Consider the following 14,705-nt stretch of genomic DNA (forward strand, 5'->3'; position numbering starts at 1 on the left):
TGCCGGGTCGGGCCGGCATCTTCCCCCACCATCGAAGCCAACTCACCACCAGGTGGTGATCAGTTGACAGCTCCGCCCCTCTCTTCACCCGAGTGTCCAGAACATGCGGCCGCAGGTCCGACGAAACGATGACAAAGTCGATCATCGAACTACGGCCTAGGGTGTCCTGGTGCCAAGTGCACATATGGACACCCTTATGTCTGAAAATGGTGTTCATTATGGACAGACCATGACGAGCACAGAAGTCCAATAACGAAACACCACTCGGGTTCAGGTCAGGGGGGCCGTTCTTCCCAATCACGCCCTTCCAGGTCTCACTGTCATTGCCCACGTGAGCGTTGAAGTCTCCCAGCAGTACGAGGGAGTCCCCAGGGGGCGCGCTCTCAAGCACACCCTCTAAGGACCCCAAGAAGGTTGGGTACTCCGAACTGCTATTTGGTGCATAAGCACAAACAACAGTCAGGACCCGTCCCCCCACCCGAAGGCGGAGGGAGGCTACCCTCTCGTCTACCGGGGTGAACCCCAACGTACAGGCGCCGAGCCGTGGAGCAATTAATATGCCCACACCGGCTCTGCGCCTCTCACCACGGGCAACTCCAGAGTGGAAGAGAGTCCAACCCCTCTCGAGAGGACTGGTACCAGAGCCCAAGCCGTGCGTAGAGGTGAGTCCGACTATATCTAGTCGGAATTTCTCAACCTCACGCACCAACTCGGGCTCCTTCCCTGCCAGAGAGGTAACGTTCCATGTCCCAAAAGCCAGTTTCTGTAGCCGGGGATCGTCGCGCCAAGGACCCCTCCCTTGGCTGCTACCCAGCTCTCTGCGCACCCGACCCCTTTGGCCCCTCCTACAGGTGGTGAGCCCATGGGAAGAGGGTCCCACGTCGTCCCTTCGGGCTGTGCCCGGCCGGCCCCCGTGGGTAAGGGTCCGGCCACCAGGCGCTCGCCAGCGGACCCCACCTCCAGGCCTGGCTCCAGAAGGGGGCCCCGGTAACCCGCGTCCGGGCGAGGGAAATCGAGGACCAAAGTTTTCTCTCATCATTAGGGGTCTTCTGATCTGCGTTTTGTCTGGCCACTCACCTAGGACCTGTTTGCCATGGGTGACCCTACCAGGGGCTTAAAGCCCCCGACAACATAGCTCCTAGGATCATTGGGACACACAAACTCCTCCACCACGATAAGGTAGCAGATCAAGGAGGAGATTTTAATTCCTGAAAATGTAATAAATGAATCACTTTAAATGAGCATTTATGTAGACATACGCCTGTCGGATGATCATTTTAGATCACAGGCGTCAAACAGGCGGCCCGCGGGCCAGATCAGACCCGCTAAGGGATTGAATCCGGCCCGCGAGACAACACTCAGAGAAGCGCAAGAGAAAAACAAGCTGCAGGTTGAAATATGTGAAATTCATGTTGCCAAAGCCAGGTGCCTTGAACAAAGACACTGTACTTGTATTTATTTCTCTCTCTCTCTCTCTCCCTTTCTCTTTCTTTTCCACCCCTTTTCTCCCACTCTGTCTCTGTCTCTTTTACTCTCTGTGTCTCTCTTTTTCTCTTCCTTTGTTGCTCTTTGTCTCTTTCTCTCTCAGTGTCTTTTAACCTCTTTTGCTCTAACTTCCTTTTTTCCTTTCCTCTCTTTTCTCTTTCTCTCTTCATACCCTTTGCACTTTCTTTTCTTTTATCTCTTCTTCTGTTTTTCTATTTCTCTTTGAATTTCTTTCTACCTCTCCCTTTCTTTTCCCCCTCTCTCGTGCCTTTTTACCTTTTGTTTCTCACACTCTCTCCCTTTCTCTCTTTTTCTTACTTTGTCCTGCCCTCTCTCCTTTTCCCTCCCTCTTTCTCTTATTTCTTTATCTCTCTTTTTCTTTCTCTTTGATCTACTAATCCGGCCCCCGACAGAATGTTTGTTCTATGGTGTGGCCCCCGAGTTAAAATGACTTTGACACCCCTAATTTAGATAATACTTCTTTTTAGCAAGGCTGTGCCGATAAGTATCTCATCTATCATCTATTCATTTTCAATTTTCAGGTTTCGGTTCATCCCGACTACATTTAAGTTTATTTACATTAGACTATATTCCGACTAGTTTAAGACGGAACAGGTTTCATCTAAATACAATTTAAATGTTAGTCCTAAACTAGATTTAAATTACCTGAACAAACCATAGATTTGAATGTAGGACTCGACTAGGACCAGGTGATACTATATTCATTAAAACTTAGTGACAGACTACATTTTAATTGATTTAAAATAGACTAAGGACTAGATTTAGACCAGAAGAGATTTATTCTAATTTTGCTTTAAATAAAACAGACTACATTTAAATTTATTTGCACTAGACTGTATTTCAACGAGAAAAAGACCAGATCGAAATCCAATTTAGATAAATATTAGTGCTAGACTAGATTTTAATTACCTGAACTGATTATAGCTTTGAATTTAGGCCTAGACTAGGACCAGGTAAGACTACATTAATCAAAACTTAGACACAGACTGCATTTTATATTTTTGACTGGAAGAGGTTTAATATCTCTATCAATAAAAATGTCATTACAGACTAATATTTAAACTACTTGAATTACATTTTAGAATGCATTATATTGGTGTGTGTGTGTGTGTGTGTGAATGGGTAAGTGTGAAGCACATTGTAAAGTGATTTGGGAGCTCTTCGTTGACTTGAAAAAGCGCTATAGAAATGCAGACCATTTACCATTTATCCCTGATTATAATGGGAGGTGTGATATTCTTGATTTACAAATTATGATCCGTATCATTTTTAATCCTGTTTTTTAAGACTAGCAAGTACTTAGTTGATTACAATGACAAACTATTTCCAAATAAAATTGCCGTGTGAATGAAATGCCTGTTATTTAACAACAGGTTTTTATTTCATGATTTCAGGCGTTTCGCTTAGTGGTTAGTTTTATCACTCTTGGGCTTCATTTGTTGATATATTTATTTATTGTTTGTGTCATATGATTTTTTTTTTTTTTTGGTTTATTTACGTGGGGGTCGTTTTGGCGCTCTTGAGCTTCCGTACCTGATTTATTATAGAAACCCTAGAGTGCCAAAATATTCATACACAGAGCTATCGAACTACAGTCAGATTATTTTATTTTGTCAAAATGTAATAAATAAATGAAAAACTATGTATACGACTGTCAGGTATTTGTCATTTTATATAGTACCATTTTCCCACGATAAATGAAGTACGGAAGCCGAAGAGTGCAGAACACAAGAAAAAAATAACGAACGTTATAACGCAAATAAAATAGCGTCTTATTAACGTAAATAATAGCACAATATTAGACTAATTAAAATTTAAAAAGAGTTAAACGAAACGTATTGAAGTGGGTCAAAACAGCTTTGCTGAAATGAATGAGCGCGGAAACTTCCTGCCCCAAACTTACGTACGTGGGGGGGCGGGAGGACGGAGGGTCAAGTCACTTCAACGTCGCCTTCCTCGTTGAATTGGAGACCATTTCAACAAGAACTTTGCTTTGAATAATGGCCAAAAAAATTGTTTACTCCAAGGCGTCCATTTCCTTGTTGGTTCCCGAGTCAAGTGGACTTGAAGGGGAAGCTGGCGACAAGTTCACGTCCGGTCAACTGCCGCCGCTACCGTCGCCTTCGCTGACTGACGACACGCCCCCTGCTTCTTCTATCGTCTTCCGCTAGGGGGGGCTGGTGCGCAGATAGCTACAGAACACGAAGTATGTCATAGCGCTGTGCTAGCTTGCTAACGAGCGTGCCTACGTTAGTCGGGTCAACGTCCCCGTTAAGGAAATGGATGAACATTGAAAATATATCAAATCTTCTCATTTTAGGATTCCTTTTCATGCGGGTAATTGCAGAAAATCAATTCAGTTGAAAAATGAAAATAAAAAAATGAACAATTCATGAAAACAATCATTCAGGAACCACTCTCCAAATGTCAAACAACGTCATTGAAATGTTAACACTGAAACTCATTGATCCATCCATCCATTATCTGCAGCGCTTATCCTCAGTAGGGTCGCGGGGGTGCTGGAGCCCATCCCAGCTGTCTTCGGGCAGTGGGCAGGGGACACAGGGACCGACAATTCACTCGCTCATTCACACCTAGGGACAATTTGGTTATGCCAATTAACCTCACATGCATGTTTTTGGAATGTGGGAGTAAACCCCTCAAGCATGGGGAGAACATGCAAACCCCGCACAGGAAAGTTCGATCTCATGACCTCAGAAGTGTGCCGCAGACGTGCTAACCACTGCTCCGCCGTGCTGCCTGTAATATGTTTATCCATACATTCATCTATTATCTGTACTGCTTATCCTCAGTAGGGTCGCGGGGGTGCTGGAGCCCATCCCAGCTGTCTTCGGGCAGTGGGCAGGGGACACAGGGACCGACAATTCACTCGCTCATTCACACCTAGGGACAATTTGGTTATGCCAATTAACCTCACATGCATGTTTTTGGAATGTGGGAGTAAACCCCTCAAGCATGGGGAGAACATGCAAACCCCGCACAGGAAAGTTCGATCTCATGACCTCAGAAGTGTGCCGCACACGTGCTAACCACTGCCCCGCCGTGCTGCCCAAACTCATTTATAAAAAACTATTTATGATTCAAGGTCAGGGTCAAGAGGACATTTTAGGAATTTAAAAAAAAACCTTGTCCAACCTTTTTTCTAATATTTTTTTTTTATTTTGCAAAAAAAGGTGAATGGATAACATTCATGTAGATTATATATCAAATAAATGAAAACACAGAATTGTATTTCTTAGAATAGATTGTTGAGTTTGAATATTTGAACACCAGATAATAATAATAATAATAATAATAATGACAACAATATTAACAATAATAGTAAAAATAATAACAGCAATAATAATAATAATGTAATTCATATAAAGTGCCTTTTTGAACCCCCTAGGTCACTTTCCACAGAATATAGAAAATTGATATCAATAAAAACTGAGATAGAAATGAATGTCACTGTATTACCCAGTGTCGCTGAAAACGAGTGCTCAAATGCACAAGGAAAAATACAAACAACAGAGACCAAAAATGACCCGAAAGCAACATTTTTTGACCCAGTCTCTTGCATTGTTTTTGTTTTTTGGGTATTGGTAGCAGCAAGATAACATGAGGTTCATTCTATGTAAAATACATTTCTCCATCTACAAGTAATATCAAATAATAGTTTATGTATTTTTATTTATCATTCAAATCAATATTGTCATTCTTTTAATGAGTGATTTTTTTATACCATGAAGAAAAGTTAAAATGATACACTGTCCCTTTAAGTCTAGTCCATTCGGATTAAGGATTTATTTGATTGATTTTTGTGTTAATTCTAAATAGTTTTATAGATTTTTTATTTTCAAATATTATTTTTGCATAGAAATATATATTCATTATGTTGATCTAGCTATATATCTGACAGAACCCGAACAGACAGGGGCGTAAAGTTTTCACACAAGCTTTATTTTACAGAAGTGGGGAAGTCACGCGTGTGAACACAAACGCCAGTGATTCGGCGATCGCTGGGCGGAAGAAGTCAGACAGAGGAGTCAGGCGCGGGAAAAAAGGAAGTCAGAAGCAGACGAGATTGTTATCAGATACAGGACACACGAGCAAGAAAGCGGACAGGACGGAACAGACAGGATTTATACCTAAAACTGGAGGAAGATACCGGACAGGAAGGGACGGACGGAATCGATACCAGATACTGGAGCAAGATACTGGACAGGACGGGACAGACGGAATCGATACCAGATACTGGAGCAAGATACCGGACAGGACAGGACAGATGGAATCGATACAGAATACTGGAGCAAAATACCGGACAATGCTTGATACTGGAGCAAGATACCCGACAGGATGGGACAGACGAGATCGATACCGGATACTGGAGCAAAATACCGGACAGGACAGGACAGACAGAATCGATACAGAATACTGGAGCAAGATACCGGACAGGACGGGACAGACGGGATCGATACCGGATCAAGATACTGGACAGGGCGGGACAGACAGGGTCGAGACTGGATTCTGGATACACAATCAGGATACCGAACAGAGTCAAAATACACGTCTTGCTGCTCATTGACAGACAAATTTAAGCTCAGTGCTCTCATTTTTCCTTAGTCAGTCTGTCCTGTTTCCTGTAGCTATTACCTGTCTGGTATTTTTCCCGTTTATTTCTGTCATGTTTAATATCGGTTTCCAGTTTTGTTATCTATCTATCTATCTATCTATCTATCTATCTATCTATCTATCTATCTATCTATCTATCTATCTATCTATCTATCTATCTATCTATCTATCTGTATTGTTATACATCTATCTATCCATCTATCTATCTATCTATCTATATCTCTCTCTCCCTCGCTATCTATCTATCTATCTATCTATCTATCTATCTATCTATCTATCTATCTATCTATCTATCTATCTGTCTATCTATCTATCTTACTATCTATCCATCTATCTATCTATATTGTTACACATCTATCTATCTATCTATCCATCTATCTATCTATCTATCTCTCCCTCGCTATCTATCTATCTATCTATATTGTTACACATCTATCTATCTATCTATCTATCTATCTATCTATCTATCTATCTATCTATCTATCTATCTATCTATCTATCTATCTATCTATCTATCTATCTATCTATCTATCTATCTATCTATCTATCTATCTATCTATCTATCTATCTTTCTATCTATCTATCTATCTATATTCTTATAGATACGTACTGGACTGTCTCAGAAAATTAGAATATTGTTAAAGTTCTTTATTTTCTGTAATGCAATTAAAAAAACAAAAATGTCATACATTCTGGATTCATTACACATCAACTGAACTATTTCAAGCCTTTTATTATTTGAATATTGCTGAATTTGGCTTACAGCTTAAGAAAACTCAAAAATCCTATCTCAAAATATTAGAATATCATGAAAAAGTATACAAGTAGGCTATTCAACTAATCACCTGAATCATCTAATTAACTCGAAACACCTTGCGAGGGTTTCCTGAGCCTTAAAAACACTCAGCTTGGTTCAGTAAACTAAATCACAAGTATGGGGAAGACTGCTGATCTGACTGCTGTCCAGAGGACCATCATTGATACCCTCCATCAGGAGGGTAAGACACAAAAAGAAATTTCTCAAAGAGCAGGCTGTTCACAGAGTGCAGTTTCAAAGCATATCCACAAAAAGTCTGTCGGAAGGGAAAAATGTGGCCGGAAACGCTGCACGACCAAGAGAGATGACCGCAGCCTTAACAAAATTGTGAAGAAGAGCCGCTTCCAGAATTTGAAGGAGCTTCAAAGACAGTGGGCTGAAGCTGGAGTCCAGGTATCAAAAGCCACTGTTCACAGACGTGTCCGGGAAATGGGCTACAATAGCCGTATTCCCGTGGTCAAGCCACTTCTGAACTCGAGACAACGGAAGAAGCGTCTGACTTGGGCTATGGAGAAGAAGCACTGGACAGTTGCAGAGTGGTCCAAAGTCCTCTTTTCAGACGAAAGCAAGTTTTGCATTTCATTTGGAAGTCAAGGCGCCAGAGTCTGGAGAAAGGCTGGAGAAGAGCAAAATCCAAGTTGCTTGAAATCCAGTGTGAAGTTCCCACAGTCAGCAATGGTTTGGGGAGCCATGTCAGCTGCTGGTGTTGGTCCACTGTGTTTCATCAAGTCCAGAGTAAATGCAACTGTGTACCAAGAGATTTTAGAGCACTACATGCTTCCATCTGCTGAAAAGCTCTATGGAGATGAGGATTTCATTTTCCAGCATGATCTGGCACCTGCCCACAGTGCCAAAACCACCAGTAACTGGTGCACTGACCATGGCATCACTGTCCTTGATTGGCCTGCTAATTCCCCTGACCTGAACCCCATCGAGAATTTGTGGGGTATAGTTAAGAAGAAGATGAAAGACACCAGACCTACAAATGCAAATGAGCTGAAGGCCGCTATCGAAGCATCCTGGGCATCAATGCCACAGGCTGATTGCCTCCATGCCACGCCGGATTGATGCAGTAATCCGTGCAAAAGGATTCTCAACCAAGTACTGAGTGCATCAATGGACATTTTCAAATGTTTGATTTAGTTTTGCTGTTATAAAATTTTTTTTTTACTTGGTCTGAGGAAGTATTCTAATATTTTGAGATAGGATTTTTGAGTTTTCTTAAGCTGTAAGCCAAATTCAGCAATATTCAAATAATAAAAGGCTTGAAATAGTTCAGTTGATGCGTAATGAATCCAGAATGTATGACATTTTTGTTTTTTTAATTGCATTACAGAAAATAAAGAACTTTATCACAATATTCTCATTTTCTGAGACAGTCCAGTATATATATATATATATATATATATATATATATATATACTGTATATATGAGGCTTTAACCTTTGAGATACTGTAAAGGAACGTAAAAAGAAGTCCCCAATCGGACTTTTTTGATGGAAGCTCAAGTGACAAGCTAGCCAAAGTCGCGGCTAGCCAAAAACGGCATCTTTCCCATCATGCAACGGGGCATGAGAAGGCACTCTGTGCCGCCGCATAAGGAAGTGAGTGTTCTCCTCCTTTCCCTATTTCTATCGCCATCTATGCTGCCTCCAAAATGACTCCATATTATGTAACGCCCTCCAAAAAAATAACCTCGCTATTCCGAATAAAGACGGCAGTGTTTTTCAAGATTCTACTTGCAATTATTTCAGGTACCTTAAGACGATCGAGTATTTATATTTTAGTTTTTTCAAATAGAACTCTTCGTGATTTCTATTTTTCCATTTTTCGATATATATCATTTGTTTGAATTCAAATTTCAAGTTCAAAATTCATTTAGAAGATGTCATCGGGATATTTCCTGCCATTTCTCATGTTAGCAGTGAATAAGCCTCCATCCATTATCCAGACCGCTTATCCTCAGTAGGGTCACGGGGGTGCTGGAGCCCATCCCAGCTATCTTCAGGCAGTAGGCTTGCCAACCAATCACAGACAACCATTCACTCGCCCATTCACACCTCGGGACAATTTGGTTAGGCCAATCAACATGTCATGTTTTTGGAATGTTGGAGGAAACCGGCGTGCCCGGAGGAAACCCACCCAAGCACAGGGAGAACATGCAAACTCCACACAGGAAGGTTCGATCTCATGAACTCAGAACTGTACCGCAGCCAATGAACCTGACATGCATGTTTTTGGATTGTGGGAGGAAACTGGAGTGCCCAGAGGAAACCCACCCAAGCACAGGGAGAACATGCAAACTCCACACAGGAAGGTTCGATCTCATGAACTCAGAACTGTACCGCGGCCAATGAACCTGACATGCATGTTTTTGGAATGTGGGAGGAAACCCGAGTGCTGGTAGGAAACCTGCACAAGCACAGGGAGAACATGCAAACTCCACACAGGAGGTTTGATCTCATGACCTCAGAACTGTGCCGCACACGCGCTAACCACTGCGCCGCCGTGCTGCCTGTGAATAAGCATATCTAAGACAAATTTCTTTTCATATTTTCTTAATGTTGGAACATTTTCACATTTTAACATTTATTAACAGAAAGAGACTAGCATTAGCGGCTAGCAACCGTGTCCACAATGCTAGCGTTGATTAAATTTCGAATTTATTAGTACTTCTCTTATTTGACCTCTATATTTGACCAAAATAAAATAAACATTAGCGACTAACTACCACATTTTCTTGAACACTTTCCTTTTATTTTACTCATGAAACATTTAAAGGCTAATCAGCCTTTGCCATGGCGCCCAATTGGTCCTGCCCGTGGACCCCAGCTAAATCTCGTTGACAGATTGGCTCCCTGTCAGTATTTATACGCTTTCCTGACAGTCCCCTTTTGTCGGTCCGTCTGCAAATCTCCCTTTTTTTCCTGTTTTTCCTGTGTTTTTGCGCTTGTTTTTCTCCCGTCACGATCTGTTTCATTTCGACTTTTTCTGTTCCTGACACCGCCATCGCTCTCCACAGAAGTCCTACTTCCGCAGCTGAGCAACCTAGTCCCGCGACCAACGATCTCCGGATCGGGTGTGCGCTCCAATCTTTTTTTCTCCAATAAAACTATGAGTAACGTTACGCGAGTGGGTCCTGTTTCCTGTTCTGGTCCTGACATTTACATTCTCATTTCTTGTTATACTCTTAAAAAACGATTTCCCATGACTATTCTACCCCCCCCCCAAAAAAAAAATTGTTTTTTTTTACAAAACGTTTTTTAGCGTATAATTATTACATTTATAACCATTGTCCATTTGTATTTTTGGGAAAATAGAACATGTATTGGTCAATTATAATTTAAAACAATTAAAAAGAGCTTCTTATTTCTCAACCATAGAAAACGTAATTGGCTAATTTGCCTATTTTCCTTTCATACTTTATGTCACGGTTGCCATGGCGCCCAATTGGCCCCGCCCCTGTGGCGCCAGCTGCGGCTCGTTGACAGATTGGCTTACCTTCTATTTAAGCTCAGTGCTCTCACTCTTCCTTTGTCAGTCCGTCAACAAACCTCTGCCCCGCAAGACGTGGGTTCTGACTCGGTCCTGTTTTCCTGTTGGTATTTCCTGCCCTGTATTGTTCCCGTTTATTTTGTCCTGTTTAATATCGGTTTCCAGTTTTGTTCCCGTCTATTTTTGTCCTGTTTATTATTCTCTCCAGTTTTCGTTCCCGTCTAGTTTGATCTGTTTAATTTCGATATCCTGTTTCGATATCAATCCTGTCTGTCCCGTCCTGTCCGGTATCGACCCCATCTGTCCGATATCTGCTCGGGCAATTGGTATCGATCTCGTCGGTCTCTGGCTTCCTATCATTCCACACCAGATTGCTGCCTAACAAGCATGACTCCCCATTTCCCGTACAATAAAAAGCTTGTGTGAGAAAAGTCACGCATTTGGGGTCTTCTCCTGTTTCGGTTTTTGACAGAAAATAAAACATTTTAGCAGATTTTTCTTTGTCGTCGTTTTCCCTGCAAGGGTATGAGCAGTTCCTGAACGTAATTGGCTTTTTGAAGCACAAAACGAATAAAAAAACGTAATGATATGACTCTCAACAGTCTGAGTTCACTGCAAAAAAAACAAAGTATGACGTGCTCGTCCCATTAGCGTGTTAAGTACCTCGTCGTCGTTTTCCCTGTAAAGTTATGCGCAGTTCCTGAACGTAATTGGCTTATTAAAGCACAAACGATTAAAAAGCGTCATGATATGACTCAAACGTCTGAGTTCACTGCAAAAAACCCGAGTATGACGTGCTCGTCCCATTAGCGCGTTAAGTACTTCGTCGTCGTTTTCCCTGTAAGGTTATGCGCAGTTCCTGAACGTAATTGGCTTATTAAAGCACAAATGATTTAAAAACGTCATGATATGACTCTCAAACGTCTGAGTTCACTGCAAAAAAACCCGAGTATGACGTGCTCGTCCCATTAGCGCGTTAAGTACTTCGTTGTCGTTTTCCCTGTAAGGTTATGCGCAGTTCCTGAACGTAATTGGCTGATTAAAGCACAAATGATCTAAAAACGTCATGATATGACTCTCAAACGTCTGAGTTCACAGCAAAAAAACCCGAGTATGACGTGCTCGTCCCATTAGCGCGTTAAGTACTTCGTCGTCGTTTTCCCTGTAAGGTTATGCGCAGTTCCTGAACGTAATTGGCTGATTAAAGCACAAATGATCTAAAAACGTCATGATATGACTCTCAAACGTCTGAGTTCACAGCAAAAAAACCCGAGTATGACGTGCTCGTCCCATTAGCGCGTTAAGTACTTCGTCGTCGTTTTCCCTGTAAGGTTATGAGCAGTTCCTGAACGTAATTGGCTCCTTGAAGCGCACAAACGCCAAGTGTGTCGTCTTTCCCAACGTCTGTTGACTCGCGGGGCTTTACGCGTCACCGAAGGTGGGGGCCGCAACAGGGGCCCTATTGATGCCGGGCGGGAGGGGGGCACGCCCTGTCGAAGGAAAAAATATGTACTGGTACACGGGCACGTGCCGCAAACATCAACAGCTGTTTTGGGCATTTTTTTTGGGGGGGGGGGGGGGGGGCATTCGTCTCGGAATCATCTTGAGCAATACTCAAATTGGAGAAATTGCATTCAGAGAAAAAGATAAAGTCACGATTCTAAGAGCGTTTGCTAAACTGTCAGGGGCGTTAACAGGAAAGGGGAGGGGGGGTTAGAGCCCCACCATGGACACGGTCTGGCCACCCAAAGAAAACTGAATGTAGCGGTGAGGGCAGTCTGAAAAATGAAAGACAAACGAAAGACGAGGAAAATAGTAAAATGAAGTACATCATAACGTAAAAAGAAAGCTGTGAATGTCACAGTTGCCATGGCACCCAATTGGCCCCGCCCATTTTCCCTTCTCAGTCCGTCAACGAAGTTCTGCTCCGCAAGACGTGGGTTTCGGCTCGGTCCTGTTCCTGTTGGTATTTCCTGTCCGGTATTGTTCTCGTTTATTTTGTCCTGTTTTATTTCGGTTTCCAGTTTTGTTTCCGTCTATTTTTGTCCTGTTTATTATTTTCTCCAGTTTTCGTTCGCGTCTAGTTTCTCCTGTTTGTTTTTGGTTTCCAGTTTTGTTTCTTCTATTTTTGTCCTGTTTATTATTTTCTCCAGTTTTCGTTCGCGTTTAGTTTCTCCTGTTTATTTTCAGTTTACAGTTTTGTGTCCGTCTATTTTTGTCCTTTTTAATTTCAGTTTCCAGTTTTGTTTCCATCTATTTTTGTTCTGTTTATTATTTTCTCCAGTTTTTGTTCCCGTCTAGTTTCTCCTGTTTATTCTCGGTTTTCGTCTATTTTTGTTCTGTTTAACTTCGGTTTCCAGTTTTGTTTTTGTCTATTCTTGTCCTGTTTATCAATTTCTCCAGTTTTCCTTCCCGTCTAGTTCGTCCTGTTTATTTTCAGTTTCCAGTTTTGTGTCTGTCTATTTTTGTCCTTTTTAATTTCAGTGTCCAGTTTTGTTTCCATCTATTTTTGTCCTGTTCATTATTTTATCCAGTTTTTGTTCCCGTCTAATTTCTCCTGTTTATTCCTGGTTTCCAGTTTTGTTTCCGTCTATTTTGGTGCTGTTTAACTTCAGTTTCCAGTTTTGTTTCTGTCTATTTTGTCCTGTCTATTATTCCCGCCAATTTTCATTCCTGTCTAGTTTCTCCTGTTTATTTACGGTTTCCAGTTTTGTCTCCGTCTATTTTCTGTCCTTTTTAAATTTCAGTGTCCAGTTTTGTTTCCATCTACTTTTGTCCTGTTCATTATTTCCTCCAGTTTTTGTTCCCGTCTAGTTTCTCCTGTTTATTCCTGGTTTCCAGTTCTGTTTCCGTCTATTCTTGTCCTGTTTATCAATTTCTCCAGTTTTCGTTCCCGTCTAGTTTGTCCTGTTTATTTTCGATATCCTGTTTCATTATCTATCCTGTCTTTCCCGTCCTGTCCGGTATCGACCCCATCTGTCCGATATCAACTCGGGCAATCGGTATCGACCTCGTCAGCCTCTGGCTTCTTGTCTTTCCACGCTAGACTGCTGCCTAACGTGCATGACTCCCCGTTTCCTGTCAAATAAAAGGCTTGTGTGAGTAATGTCACGCGTTTGGGTCCCAGTCTGCAGGTAGGAGTTAGTCAGCAGGAGAGGAGTAGCATCACTCCTCCCGGTTTCCTCGGACCCCCTCCCATTTTCTCCACGGGCTCTAAATCTTTGCTAGCTTTTGAATAGAGCTTCTTTCTGCTCTGCTAGCCAGTCAGGCAAGAGCAATCGCCGGCCCCAGGAGCCTCCCCGGACCCAGGTACGTACCCCGCACCGTAGATTCTTTTTTTTCATCTCTATATTTCTCTTTTTTTCTCTCTCCCTTATCATTTTAGTCTCTCTTTTTTTCTATTTCTTTCATTCTCTTTCTCTTTTTCTTTTTATTTCTCACCCTCTCTATTTCTTTGCGTTCTCCCGTTTCTATCCTCTTTCACTTGTATCTTTCATTCTCACTCACTATTTCTCACACTCATTCTTCTTATTTGCTCTCTTTTTCCATCCTTTCTTTTTTCTTCTATGTCTTCTTTTTTCTCCTTCTCTCTTTTTTTTCCTCTCTCTACTTCTATTTGTTCTCTCTTCTTTATCCTCTTTATTCTATTTCTTTCCTTCTCTTTCTCTTTTTTCTTTTTATTTCTCACCCTCTCTATATTTCTTTGCCTTTTCCCGTTTCTATCCTCTTTCACTTTTATCTTTTGTTCTCACTCACTCTTCTCATTTGCTCTCTTTATCCCTCCTTTTTTTCTCTTCCTTTTTTTCTCCTTTTCTCTTTTTTCTTCTATGTCTTCTTTTTTTCACCCTCTCTTTTTTTTCCTCTCTCTATTTCTCTTTGTTCTCTCTCCCTTATACTTTTGGTCTCTCTTTTTTTCCATTTCTTTCCTTCTCTTTCTCTTTTTTCTTTTTATTTCTCACGCTATCTCTATTTCTTTGCCTTCTCCCATTTCTATCCTCCTCTTTCACTTTTATCTTTCCTTCTCACTCACTATTTCTCACACTCACTCTTTTCATTTGCTCTATTTTTCCATCCTTTCTTTCTCTTCCTTTTTTTCTCCTTTTCTCTTTTTTTCTTCTATGTCTTCTTTTTGTGAAAAAAAAAATCGAATTTTCATTGGTGTGTATCAGGGGTCTCAAAACCGTGGCCCAGGGGAGTGATCGTTTGAGACTTCACTCTCAATATGAAAGTTAAAGGGACAGTGTGTATTATC

The 14,705-nt window shown here is 41.6% G+C and overlaps 1 protein-coding gene across 8 annotated transcripts in view; it reads right to left on the reverse strand.

Annotated features, from left to right (window-relative positions):
• Positions 1-3,641, reverse strand: part of ppip5k1b (diphosphoinositol pentakisphosphate kinase 1b) — a 74,676-nt gene extending 71,035 nt beyond the window's left edge. For all 8 annotated transcript variants that reach the window (XM_088339500.1, XM_088339494.1, XM_088339499.1 and 5 more), the window contains exon 1: positions 3,410-3,641. The gene's annotated coding sequence lies outside the window, so the exon portion shown is untranslated. The remainder of the gene's footprint in view (positions 1-3,409) is intronic.
• Between the last annotated feature and the right edge of the window lie 11,064 nt (positions 3,642-14,705).

Source organism: Urocampus carinirostris, chromosome 7 (genome assembly GCF_059441175.1).
Source record: "Urocampus carinirostris isolate Australia breed hairy pipefish chromosome 7, RoL_Ucar_1.0, whole genome shotgun sequence".
In the NCBI taxonomy this organism is placed as follows: domain Eukaryota; kingdom Metazoa; phylum Chordata; class Actinopteri; order Syngnathiformes; family Syngnathidae; genus Urocampus; species Urocampus carinirostris.